The 11240-nt window shown below is 51.2% G+C and overlaps 1 protein-coding gene across 1 annotated transcript in view; it reads left to right on the top strand.

The window, feature by feature from the left end:
• The first annotated feature begins 5842 nt into the window (after nt 1-5842).
• The window catches only part of WDR1 (WD repeat domain 1), a 369582-nt gene continuing 364184 nt past the window's right edge, over nt 5843-11240 (top strand). The window contains exon 1 of the mRNA XM_081207736.1: nt 5843-5847. The gene's annotated coding sequence lies outside the window, so the exon portion shown is untranslated. The remainder of the gene's footprint in view (nt 5848-11240) is intronic.

Below are 11240 nucleotides of genomic sequence, written 5' to 3'. Positions count from 1 at the left end.
ATTTGTAACAAAATCCTTGTTTATGAAAAGTCCGGCCTTTGGTGGTTAAACCATTACTAATTCTTTGCAAGCCACAATTATAGTTCGGGCAAGAACAACATTGACTCCCATCCTACAGACTTACATATTGATGTTTTTGTGGAGAAAATAGATATTTAACAGCAAAATATTCCCCTTTTCCTCATTCATTTTTTACATCTCTGAGGCCTGTTACTGAAGCATGTCTAATGGCTGGAGTCTGAGGAGATGAGGTGTTGAATTTCATGAAACACAAATATTTGCTTTTATGCTTCCCTGGAAAAAATGCACCAAACTGTTTTCGGTGTGAAACATTTAGGAAACCGACGGAAATTTAGAAGGGATGTGCAGGGTAATAAGGGCCTCTTAGAGAACCATGTTGTGTTCTTTAACTTTCTGTTTGATAAACAAATAACGTACTATTTTTGGACATGGTTCCAAACTGTGAATTTTTTTAATGTATTAACAATGTATAAAATAAATGATGTATTAGGGTATGCCAGCTTCCAAAATGCAAGTTGTGTTAAAAACCTGCCAGGCTTTTATGAGGGAGCACCCTCTCTTCTTGCTTCTCACATTCACCAGTGGCTCTTTGTTCAGTTGAGAACTTGATCTTCAAAAGATGCCACATGTATTGCTACATGTAGGCACAACATGTCTTAAGAACTGTTGGTTTCATAGAGAAGAGTGCGCATGTTTGTGTGTATCATATCATGATGGTTAGAGACAATATTTATTTTTCTTGGAGTTCTTTTCCTGAGGGCTGGTTTGTACTTCCCAACCACAGACCCATGAAGACATGGGTGAGTTCAGAACAGAATTTGGAAGCTCTGCTTTTATTATCAAGGAAATGTAGTAGAGATGAATGTGCCTACATTATGGGGGGGGGGGTCTATAGATAAAGTAGTATAAAACTGATATATATTTCCTCGGTAGACAAGTCCACTGCCAGCTTGAACACCATAGCTACATAGCCAAGTTTCATGGGATGCTGAGACTCAGCAGGTCCTAAAGGAACAAGTCACCAACATTAGGTATTCCCCATGGATGTTGGGAACATTGTAGAAACTTGGCCCTGGGTGTCAAGAACAATACAACCAGTTCCCCACACCCACTAGAATTTTACCCCACGCTGCCCCCAAATGCTGAAAAGTTGATGGGAATTTCAAAATCAGTTTGTGGTATGCTATTGGAAGAGCTGGGCTGTTCTTTGTTCATTATCGGACTCTTTTGGAACTCATGGTGACTTGAGCTTGATATATTCCAGATTATTTTGATTTTTAAAATTAATATTTATTACATTTTAAAACACATAAAAATGAAACAGCATTATACATGTCAAAGAAACAAACTGACACAACATAAGATTGGCAGATAATAAAGTACTAAAGAAAGAAAGAAAAGGTAACTAAAACAACAGTAGATAATCATTTAAAACCAAAATCAATAAATCAAGAGCTCTGTAATGTATGCCTTATCCAAAACATAGCCACCGTGCACGTAAGTTTGGTATTCATTTCTCTTTGAATGGATGAGTTCAAAATAAATTAGAAAGTTTATACATAAAAATTCGAACTTTTTTTGCTATTTTCAATGCATCATGTGAGAAGGAAAGAAAAAGCCTATATCAATCAAACCTGGAAAAGGGGATTGTTCATGCTCTTCAATATTAGTAAATATTATAAAATCAGACCACACCATAGTAAGTCTAGCTTTCCTAGTCTGACTTTGTGCAGTGCTCAATTTATTTGTTAATTTTTCTAATAATGCAATTTCCCATTCTAGTTTGTACCAGTTTTACAGATTAACACCAGAAAGTTCTTTCCATGCCTAACTAGAACAGTCCTTGCTCCTTGTAGCATACGTCCAGCCATTTTTGTGTTTTGTTTTGGAGATGATAGTAAAGGTTGTGATCCAGATGTATTTTTAGATATTTTTTACAATACATGAATTTAGTTTATTTATTTAGACATTTCTTGCCTGTCTTGTGGTCAGTACATAATATGATACAATGATGAATGACATGAACGGGCAGCAGACTGCAGAAATGTCAAATAAGGCTCTTCTGTTCAAAAAGTTAACCCACAGGGTGTGCCCTTTGCTTCCCAGTTTAACAAAGCATGGGGCTCCACGAACAAGTGCATCTACTTGGCAGCTTTCTTCCTTGTGTCTCTCTGTGTGACCTGTTTTATCATGATAAAATGCTTTTTTGCTATTTGTTTTCATCTAGTCCACAAGTCCACTAGATTCTAGCAGTGATAGTTACCAGAATAATTCTCCACACTCATGTTCACTGTAAATGGGCTCCTGTGCCTTACTGTGAAAAATTACCTTTGGACCAGAAGCTAGACAATCTTTTTTGATTATTTATTTAAAGCTAAAAGCAGGAAATGATTCATTTGATTTCTGCCAATACTGGAGTGTTGCCACTTTTAGCTCAGGAAGGGCAGGCTTCCCTTGGCAGTCTTGGCTTAGGTGATGATGAATGAACTTCTATGTTTAGTGCTAGCTAGAATGTTAGAGAGTCAAAAAAAGCAATCTTTCTAAGATGCTGTAGGAGAAATGGCTGTTGCAAGATTTTTAACTGGTGTCAGGGCAATGCACTTGTATTTACAGACATACAGTTTCCAAAAAGTTACGAAATACACGAATATTTTCTGTTTATCATAATTTGTGCCGAGCTCCTCGCACACTGTTGATTTCATTTTTGCTTTCGCCTAAAGTTGTGTGGGGTGAAGTTTACTTACATTTCATGGCTTAAAAAACACCATTTGTTTATTTTTGTTGAATTCACTGCGCTGTCTGCCAGTAGCACATTGACACCATATATAAAACTAGAATGGTGTTGTATGTGCTTCAGATTGCCTTGCATGCTATCCTGACCCACAGGTAGGGAGACCACAAAAAAAGGATAAACATCAAAAAAAGAAGGGGGAAAAGAGAAGAAATTCATCACCAAAATGAGGTCAAAAGATGACACAGATTGGCAGGTGCTAACTTATATGTACAGATCCGAATTTAGAAACCATCACTATACAGTGGTACCTCGGGTTAAGTACTTAATTCGTTCCGGAGGTCCGATCTTAACCTGAAACTGTTCTTAACCTGAAGCACCACTTTAGCTAATGGGGCCTCCTGCTGCTGCTGCACTGCTGGAGCACATTTTCTGTTCTCATCCTGAAACAAAGTTCTTAACCTGAAGCACTATTTCTGGGTTAGCGGAGTCTGTAACCTGAAGCATATGTAACCTGAGGTACCACTGTAATTTAAATGCATATACAGTATGTCTCGGGGACGCGGGTGGCGCTGTGGGCTAAAGCCTCAGCGCCTAGGGCTTGCCGATCGAAAGGTCGGCGGTTCGAATCCCCGCGGCGGGGTGCGCTCCCGCTGCTCGGTCCCAGCGCCTGCCAACCTAGCAGTTCGAAAGCACCCCCGGGTGCAAGTAGATAAATAGGTACCGCTTACCAGCGGGAAGGTAAACGGCGTTCCGTGTGCTGCGCTGGCTCGCCAGATGCAGCTTTGTCACGCTGGCCACGTGACCCGGAAGTGTCTCCGGACAGCGCTGGCCCCCGGCCAATAGATGTGAGATGGGCGCACAAACCCCAGAGTCTGTCAAGACTGGCCCGTTCGGGCAGGGGTACCTTTACCTTTACCTTTACAGTATGTCTCATGGTACATGGGGTGTTATGAGAGGGGTAGTACCTCTGGGTGGGGGGCACATTGTGCTCCTTCTGGGGTAGTTTGTCTACCTTTGGTCACTACCCTGGACTCAGCTCTCCTAGAAGCTGTCAGCATGCAACAGCGGCCACACTCTGGGAAACAGCTTTGATTGGCCAACTAAACCAGGTGAGGGTAGCCGATAGGTCTCAAACTCTCACTGAGTTAGGGGCTTCGCCTGCATACGAAGAGAGCAATAGTGGGTCCAACAGTCAAGAAGGCGGTTTCTGCATATGCTATAGAGGGAGATGTAATTTGGACATGTGTGTGCTGTAAGCTCCTTTCCATTCTACTCTGGATTGAGCAGTGATGAACCAAAAGAGATCCATTTCTGATCAGCCCAGACTCTGATGAGAGATCAGTGCCTGATCCAAAATGGATCTGGAAGGCAGATCCCATAAATCCAATATCCAACAACCAGCGCTTTTTTCTGGGGCTACTCAGGGTACGCAGCACCGGCACCTTTTCTTTCCAAATGTTAAACATGCAGCACTTACTGCAACAACTTCATGGTGAGTAGTAGCACATTTATTTCTTTTAAAAAACATGGAACAACACTATACTGTATTGCCCTTTGCCGCAGGCGGAAGAGAGTAGTGGAACAGTGACTTGTGAGGATGGACAAATGGACAAATGTGCCCCCCCCCACATTTTGGACTTTGCAACGCTTGCGCATGTGCAGGGAAATTTGACGAAGTGTATCTACAAACACTGCATCAACCTCCTTTTCCTTCAAAACATTTCTGAAGAACCACCTATTCCCTTAAGCATTCCAGCTATGAAAACCAGAGCCCCTCTTTATATATTTGCTCTCCTTAGCACTGTGGCTGTGAAGAGGGAACTATTTTGAGCAAGGTATGCTAGGCTGGGTACATTTAACTGTGTAAAGTATGTGGCACAGTTGAAAAAATCTGCCCATTTCCAATTACCTGCTGTCAGGGGTTTAGGTGCAGAGGCACGGGCAAGGGAGGAAACAGAGAGCGAAGGGGAGGAGACAGAGGAAAGGATGAGTGATGACGACGACCCGAGATCTCCCAGTCTTTCCAGTGAATCAGAGGATTCACAGAAAGGAGCACCAGTGGCCAGGGCAAGGGGGGAATCTAGAGAGGCACCCCAGGAAGATAGAGCCAGAGGAGACTCAGGGGGGAGCAGCTGGAAATCGGGACCAGCGTCACCGCCAGGAAGCAGGGAAGAGGAAAGGAGCCAGGGGGGAAGCGCTGGCAGCTCACCACAGGAGGGAGGGCAGGAGTCAGGAGTGGCCACACCTCCATCGGGGAGCGAAGAAACGGTAAAGAGGAAAGTGGAAGGTTGGGCGCGCGCGCCAAGTTCAAATGCAGAGGAAGGCGGCGCAGTGAGCAGCCCCGAAAGGGAACCAGGTCCTAAAGCCCGGCGCAAGGAGGCAGAAGGGTCCGGGTCAGCGTCAGAAGAATCCCGGAAGGAAGAAGCCCCGGGGGGTAGAGGGACCCAGAGGAGGACAGTCAGGAGGAAAAGGTGGAGCAAGGCTAGGATATTAAGTTGGTGCGCACGGGGCGGAGACTCAGACGGAGCCTCGCCGATCTAGCTAGTAGACGTAGAGTTGCAGACAGCAGCGTGAGAATGGAAACTGTAATTCAATAAAGACTTTTACTTAATGACCGCTGGCTAGCGTGATCCTCTGTGAGCTAGGATCTTGAAGCAGCTCTGACAGTAGGCTCCGTCTCCACATTGTGGGCATCTGCAGCCTCGAGGAGGGGAGAGAAACAGGCGCCCACTAGCGAGCTCACGAACGGCAGGAGACATGACGGCTGAGCAGCAGATAGAGGACCTCAGAAAAGCAGTGGCACAACTGAACGCCGAGGTTCTCGCATCCAGGAAGAGAGAGGACGAGGCAGCTGCCGCCTGCAGGGATCTCCAGGTCAGGTTAGACGTACTGGCAAAGCAAACACCCCGGCAGGAGGGAATTGGGTTGGCGAGACGGACAGGCGGACTGCTCTCTCACTTCGATGGGAACCTGCAACAGTATCCCAACTTTAGAGCCGACGTACTGTGCGCACTGCAACTGTTGCATAAAGACTTTAGAGATGAACAGGAGAGAGTGGGGTTCATCATGTCCCATCTGCATGGGGAGGCGAAAGCATGGTTGCGCAATTTATGGAGAGATAACGATCCGGCGCTCCAGAATGCGGATGCCTTTATTAAAGCGATGGATGGGTGTTTCTTATCAAGTATTGACATTGATCTTGCACGGAAGGAGGTGCATGGGCTGAGACAAGGGAGGGCCAGCGTCAGACAGTATCATGCCCGCTTTTTCGCCTTGGTCAGCGCCCTGGAATGGGACAGAGATTCGGCTCCTGTAAGAGACCTCTTTTGGGAGGGACTGCACAACTCGATTAAAGATGAGATAGCGAGGGGGGAGAGACCCCGAACCACCCAGGAGGTCGTTCAGAGGGCACTGGCTGTGGGGGTGAGGCTGGAAGGACGTCCGTGGAGCAAGGACGAAGGACGTGGAGGGCGCGAACCAGCCGGGGGCCCCTCCTTCTTTCCCAGAGAAGCAGCACGGGCGCAATCCACGCCTCCGCCAGGAGGGGGAGCCGAACCTATGGAGGTTGGAGGTGCAAGGGCTCAGTCAGCAACCAGAGCCCTAGCACCGACAGCAGTGAAGGCGAAGCCTCCTAGAGGGACCAGGAAGTGTTACGTCTGTGAGCAGCCAGGGCATATGGCGAAAGAGTGTCCCCAGAGGCCCCACAAGCTTACTGCAGCCTCAGCAATGGTGACTGCAGCAACGCAGCAGGGAGGACCACAGCAGGGAAACGACGATGTCTGGCTGGAGGAAGAGGCACTGGGGCCCAGCCAGACGTGTTAGTGACGCAGTCCCCAGAGATTTTACAGCCAGTGAACCCCCTCCCGCCCAAACCAGTAGTGAGGCTCACAGCATCTCTCCAGCTGCCCACTGGAATCACCATGGACGTGCCAATCACCATCGACTCCGGCAGCAACGCGGACTTTATAGGGCAGGAATTTGTCGACAGGCACGCTGTGCAGTTGCTGCCGGCCACACTGCCCCTGCAGGTTGTCACTGTGGATGGCAGGGAGCTGCTAGGGGGGCAAGTGGTGAAGCAGACGCCACCAATGGTGATGCGACTTGGAAATCACAGGGAAGTCATCAGCTTCAACGTCACTCAACTGTCTGACACGCCCATTGTATTGGGCATGAGTTGGCTGGACAAGCACAGCCCAACGATGGCTTGGTTCCAGAGGCAGCTGGTTTTCGGCTCTTCCTTTTGTGCTGAACACTGCATCGTACCCAGGCAGGAAGGAGAGGAAGAGGAGTCACAGCTGCTGCTAGGCACGCTGCAAGCGATTCCCCACAAGTACGCAGAATTTCTGGAAGTTTTCTGCGAGAAGGAGGCGGACAGGCTACCCCCTCACAGACCATATGACTGCAAAATTGACCTGCTGCCGGGGGCGGCGCTGCCTAAAGGGAAGCTGTATTCCATGTCTGAGGACGAACTGCAGGAACTCAAAGACTTCATCGATCATAATTTGGAGCGCGGTTTCATCCGAGAGTCTAAGGCAGCGGGGGGCAGTCCTGTATTCTTTGTTAAGAAGCGAGACACGCCCCAAAAAAGACTCGTAGTGGATTACAGGATTTTGAACAGTGTGACCAAGCCGTCGGACTTCCCCATGCCCCGCATCGACGACCTCCTGGCGAAGGTACGGAAGGGAAAGGTGTTCACCAAGTTGGACCTGCGGGGGGCGTACAACCTCATTCGCATGCGGGAGGGTGATGAGTGGAAGACAGCCATGTTCACGCCACTGGGTACCTACGAATACAGAGTTATGCCTTTTGGACTGCAAAATGGCGCTCACGTTTTTCAAGCATTTATGCATCACGTGTTGGCGGGACTTCTCTACAAGACGTGCGTCTGTTTCTTGGATGACATCCTGATCTTTTCGGAGTCGCAGCAAGAACATGACAAGCACGTCAAGGAAGTGCTGGGCAGGCTAAAGCAACACAGGCTCTACGCCAAGCTGGAGAAGTGCCAATTTGACGTGCCGGAGGTGGATTTTCTGGGCTACAAGCTGTCTGACAAGGGGCTCGCCATGGACAGCGCCAAGGTTCGAGCAGTGTTGGATTGGAAGAGCCCACGCAACCGGAAGGAGGTCCAACGGTTTGTCGGCTTTGCGAACTTCTATCGCAAGTTTATCAAGGGCTTCGCGATGCAGACGGCGGCCATCACTGACACCCTTAGCTCCAAGAAGAAGAAGTTCATCTGGACAGAGCAGGCGGAGCAGTCCTTTCAGGCCCTCAAGCGTCTCTTCGCGTCGGAAGAGCAGCTGCTTCATGTCAACCCCAGCATGCCGATGAGGGTGGAGACAGACGCTTCGGACAGAGCAGTGGGGGCGGTCCTGCTGCAGAAGGACCAGCAGGGCGTGTGGAGGCCGGGAGCGTTTTACTCCAGGAAGCTCAGCAAGTCCGAGCAGAACTACACCATATGGGACAGGGAGTTGCTGGCCATTCATGCAGCGTTCAAGGCGTGGAGGCACTTTCTGATCGGCGCCAAGCACACGGTGCAGGTTTGCACGGACCACAAGAATCTGGAACACTGGCGCACGGCACAGTTCCTGAACCAGAGGCAGATACGTTGGGCTGAGTTCTTTGCGGACTTCGACTTCCGAATAGAGTATGTCCCGGGGGACACCAATATCATGGCAGACGCTCTCTCCCGCAAGCCACAGTATCTGGAGGACGCAACACCAGCGGCCGCCATGCACATCTTTGCACCGACAGTGTGGGCGTGCGCCGCGGCGACCGTGGACCTAGAGGCGGTGCGGCGAGCGTTGCAGGGGGACTCCTTCGCACAAACGAAGATGGCAGAGGTGCGAGGGGGCAAGGCAGCGGCCGACGGTTTCCAGCTACGAGATGGATTGCTCATCCGTAAAGGGGCCATCTACGTGCCGGGTGACGAACTTCGAGCCAAGGTGCTACAGCAGCTGCACGACGCACCCACGGCCGGGCACTTTGGCAAGGAGAAGACGGTGGAATTAGTAGCCAGGGATTTCTGGTGGCCTGGAATGAGAGGGGAGGTCGCAGACTACGTGGCGAGGTGTGACACTTGCCAGAGGGCAAAGACGGTGCACAAACCGCCGGCTGGACTGTTGGAGCCGCTGCAAACTCCGGTCGAACCTTGGGAAAGGGTGGCTCTGGACTTTGTCACGGATCTGCCCAGCTCAAGGGGCAAGACGGCAGTGTTGGTGGTGGTGGACCTGTTCTCCAAGATGGCGCATTTCATTCCGTGTGCTAAGGTGGCCACGGCAGAGCAAACCGCCAAACTGTTCATAGACCACGTGTTCAAGGTTCACGGTCTGCCACGGTCTATTCTGTCCGACCGCGGGCGGCAGTTCATCTCGAACTTCTGGCAGAAGCTGATGGGCTTCCTAAACGTCAAGATCAATCTGGCGTCGGCGAGACACCCGCAGACCAACGGGCAAGCGGAGCGAGCCAATGCCATCATGCAGCAGTACCTGAGATGTTATGCGAACCAACAGCCTGCGACGTGGGTGGATTACCTGCCGCTTGCAGAGTTTGCCTACAACAACACGAAGCACGTATCCACGGGCGTCACGCCGTTCTTCGCCAACAACGGGCGGCACCCTAGAACCTTCCCGGGACTGGAATGCAGGGGAGAAGGGGAGCCGCAGTCAGCAGATGCGTTCGCGTCGGAGCTGCAGGAAGTCCACGATCAGCTGCGGCGCCACCTGGAGCTGGCTAAACACGCATACAAGGTACAAGCGGACAAACACAGAAGGGTTGGCGAAGAGCTCCACGTGGGAGACTGGGTCTGGTTAGCAGCCCACGCAGTGCCGGCCAGGTCGTTGGCCAAGAAGAAACTAGGGCATAAACAACTGGGGCCCTACCAAGTCGAAGAGCAGGTCAACCCGGTGGCTTTCAGGCTGGCGCTTCCGGAGGGTTCCAGAATGCATCCGGTGTTCCACAGATCGGTGCTCACTCCCTACAAGGCACCGCACAGGTTCCAGGAACCCGGAACGGCGCCGAGTCCGCTCAGAGAAGGAACGGGGCACGCGGGAGTGGCACAGGAGGAGCGCATCAACGAAGTCACGGAGATTTTGGACTCCAGATGGGGGGAAGAGGGAGTAGAATACTTTCTCGCCAGGGAGGGCACCCCGGCCAGTGCTAACAGCTGGGTGCCGGGCTACGCTTTAGACGAACCTCTGCTCAAAGACGAGTTTCATGCCCTCTTCCCACATAGACCTATGCCAGCGGACTTTTTCGACGACTGGCTTTTCACGCCCACGCTTTCGGACAGCACGTTCAGGGGGTTCGACTCGGACGAGGAACCGACACGAGACGTCCGTTCCCCGGAGGGGTCACCCTCGGGATCTGTCTCAGAACCCTCGTATTGGTGGGACGATAGGCCGGAGGAGCAGTTCCGCAGGAAGTGGCTGGACTGTTCCGGCCGAGCAACGCCGCCTGGAGGAAGTGCGGGAGAGACGGACATGGACATTTTCGGGGACGACCCTGGTTTCGAGCACGGCGGCACAGAGATGGAAGAGGAGGTGACTGTCGTCAACGAGAGCAGGGAGGAAGACCCGGAAGAGTTCCGATGGAGGCCTGCCACGGGAAGCGACCGATATCCGACGTTCGTCCCTTTGCAACAGCAGCCCCCAGCTCCAGCACCGGAAGGAGGGGAGGGGGGACTGGGGGGCTTCGAGGGGGGGATGGATGTCAGGGGTTTAGGTGCAGAGGCACGGGCAAGGGAGGAAACAGAGAGCGAAGGGGAGGAGACAGAGGAAAGGATGAGTGATGACGACGACCCGAGATCTCCCAGTCTTTCCAGTGAATCAGAGGATTCACAGAAAGGAGCACCAGTGGCCAGGGCAAGGGGGGAATCTAGAGAGGCACCCCAGGAAGATAGAGCCAGAGGAGACTCAGGGGGGAGCAGCTGGAAATCGGGACCAGCGTCACCGCCAGGAAGCAGGGAAGAGGAAAGGAGCCAGGGGGGAAGCGCTGGCAGCTCACCACAGGAGGGAGGGCAGGAGTCAGGAGTGGCCACACCTCCATCGGGGAGCGAAGAAACGGTAAAGAGGAAAGTGGAAGGTTGGGCGCGCGCGCCAAGTTCAAATGCAGAGGAAGGCGGCGCAGTGAGCAGCCCCGAAAGGGAACCAGGTCCTAAAGCCCGGCGCAAGGAGGCAGAAGGGTCCGGGTCAGCGTCAGAAGAATCCCGGAAGGAAGAAGCCCCGGGGGGTAGAGGGACCCAGAGGAGGACAGTCAGGAGGAAAAGGTGGAGCAAGGCTAGGATATTAAGTTGGTGCGCACGGGGCGGAGACTCAGACGGAGCCTCGCCGATCTAGCTAGTAGACGTAGAGTTGCAGACAGCAGCGTGAGAATGGAAACTGTAATTCAATAAAGACTTTTACTTAATGACCGCTGGCTAGCGTGATCCTCTGTGAGCTAGGATCTTGAAGCAGCTCTGACACCTGCGCATTCCACAAAACCAAGCGTG

Source organism: Podarcis bocagei, assembly GCF_964188305.1.
Source record: "Podarcis bocagei genome assembly, chromosome: 9".
Taxonomy (NCBI): Eukaryota; Metazoa; Chordata; class Lepidosauria; order Squamata; family Lacertidae; genus Podarcis; species Podarcis bocagei.
This window is presented reverse-complemented; position numbering and strand designations above follow the sequence as displayed.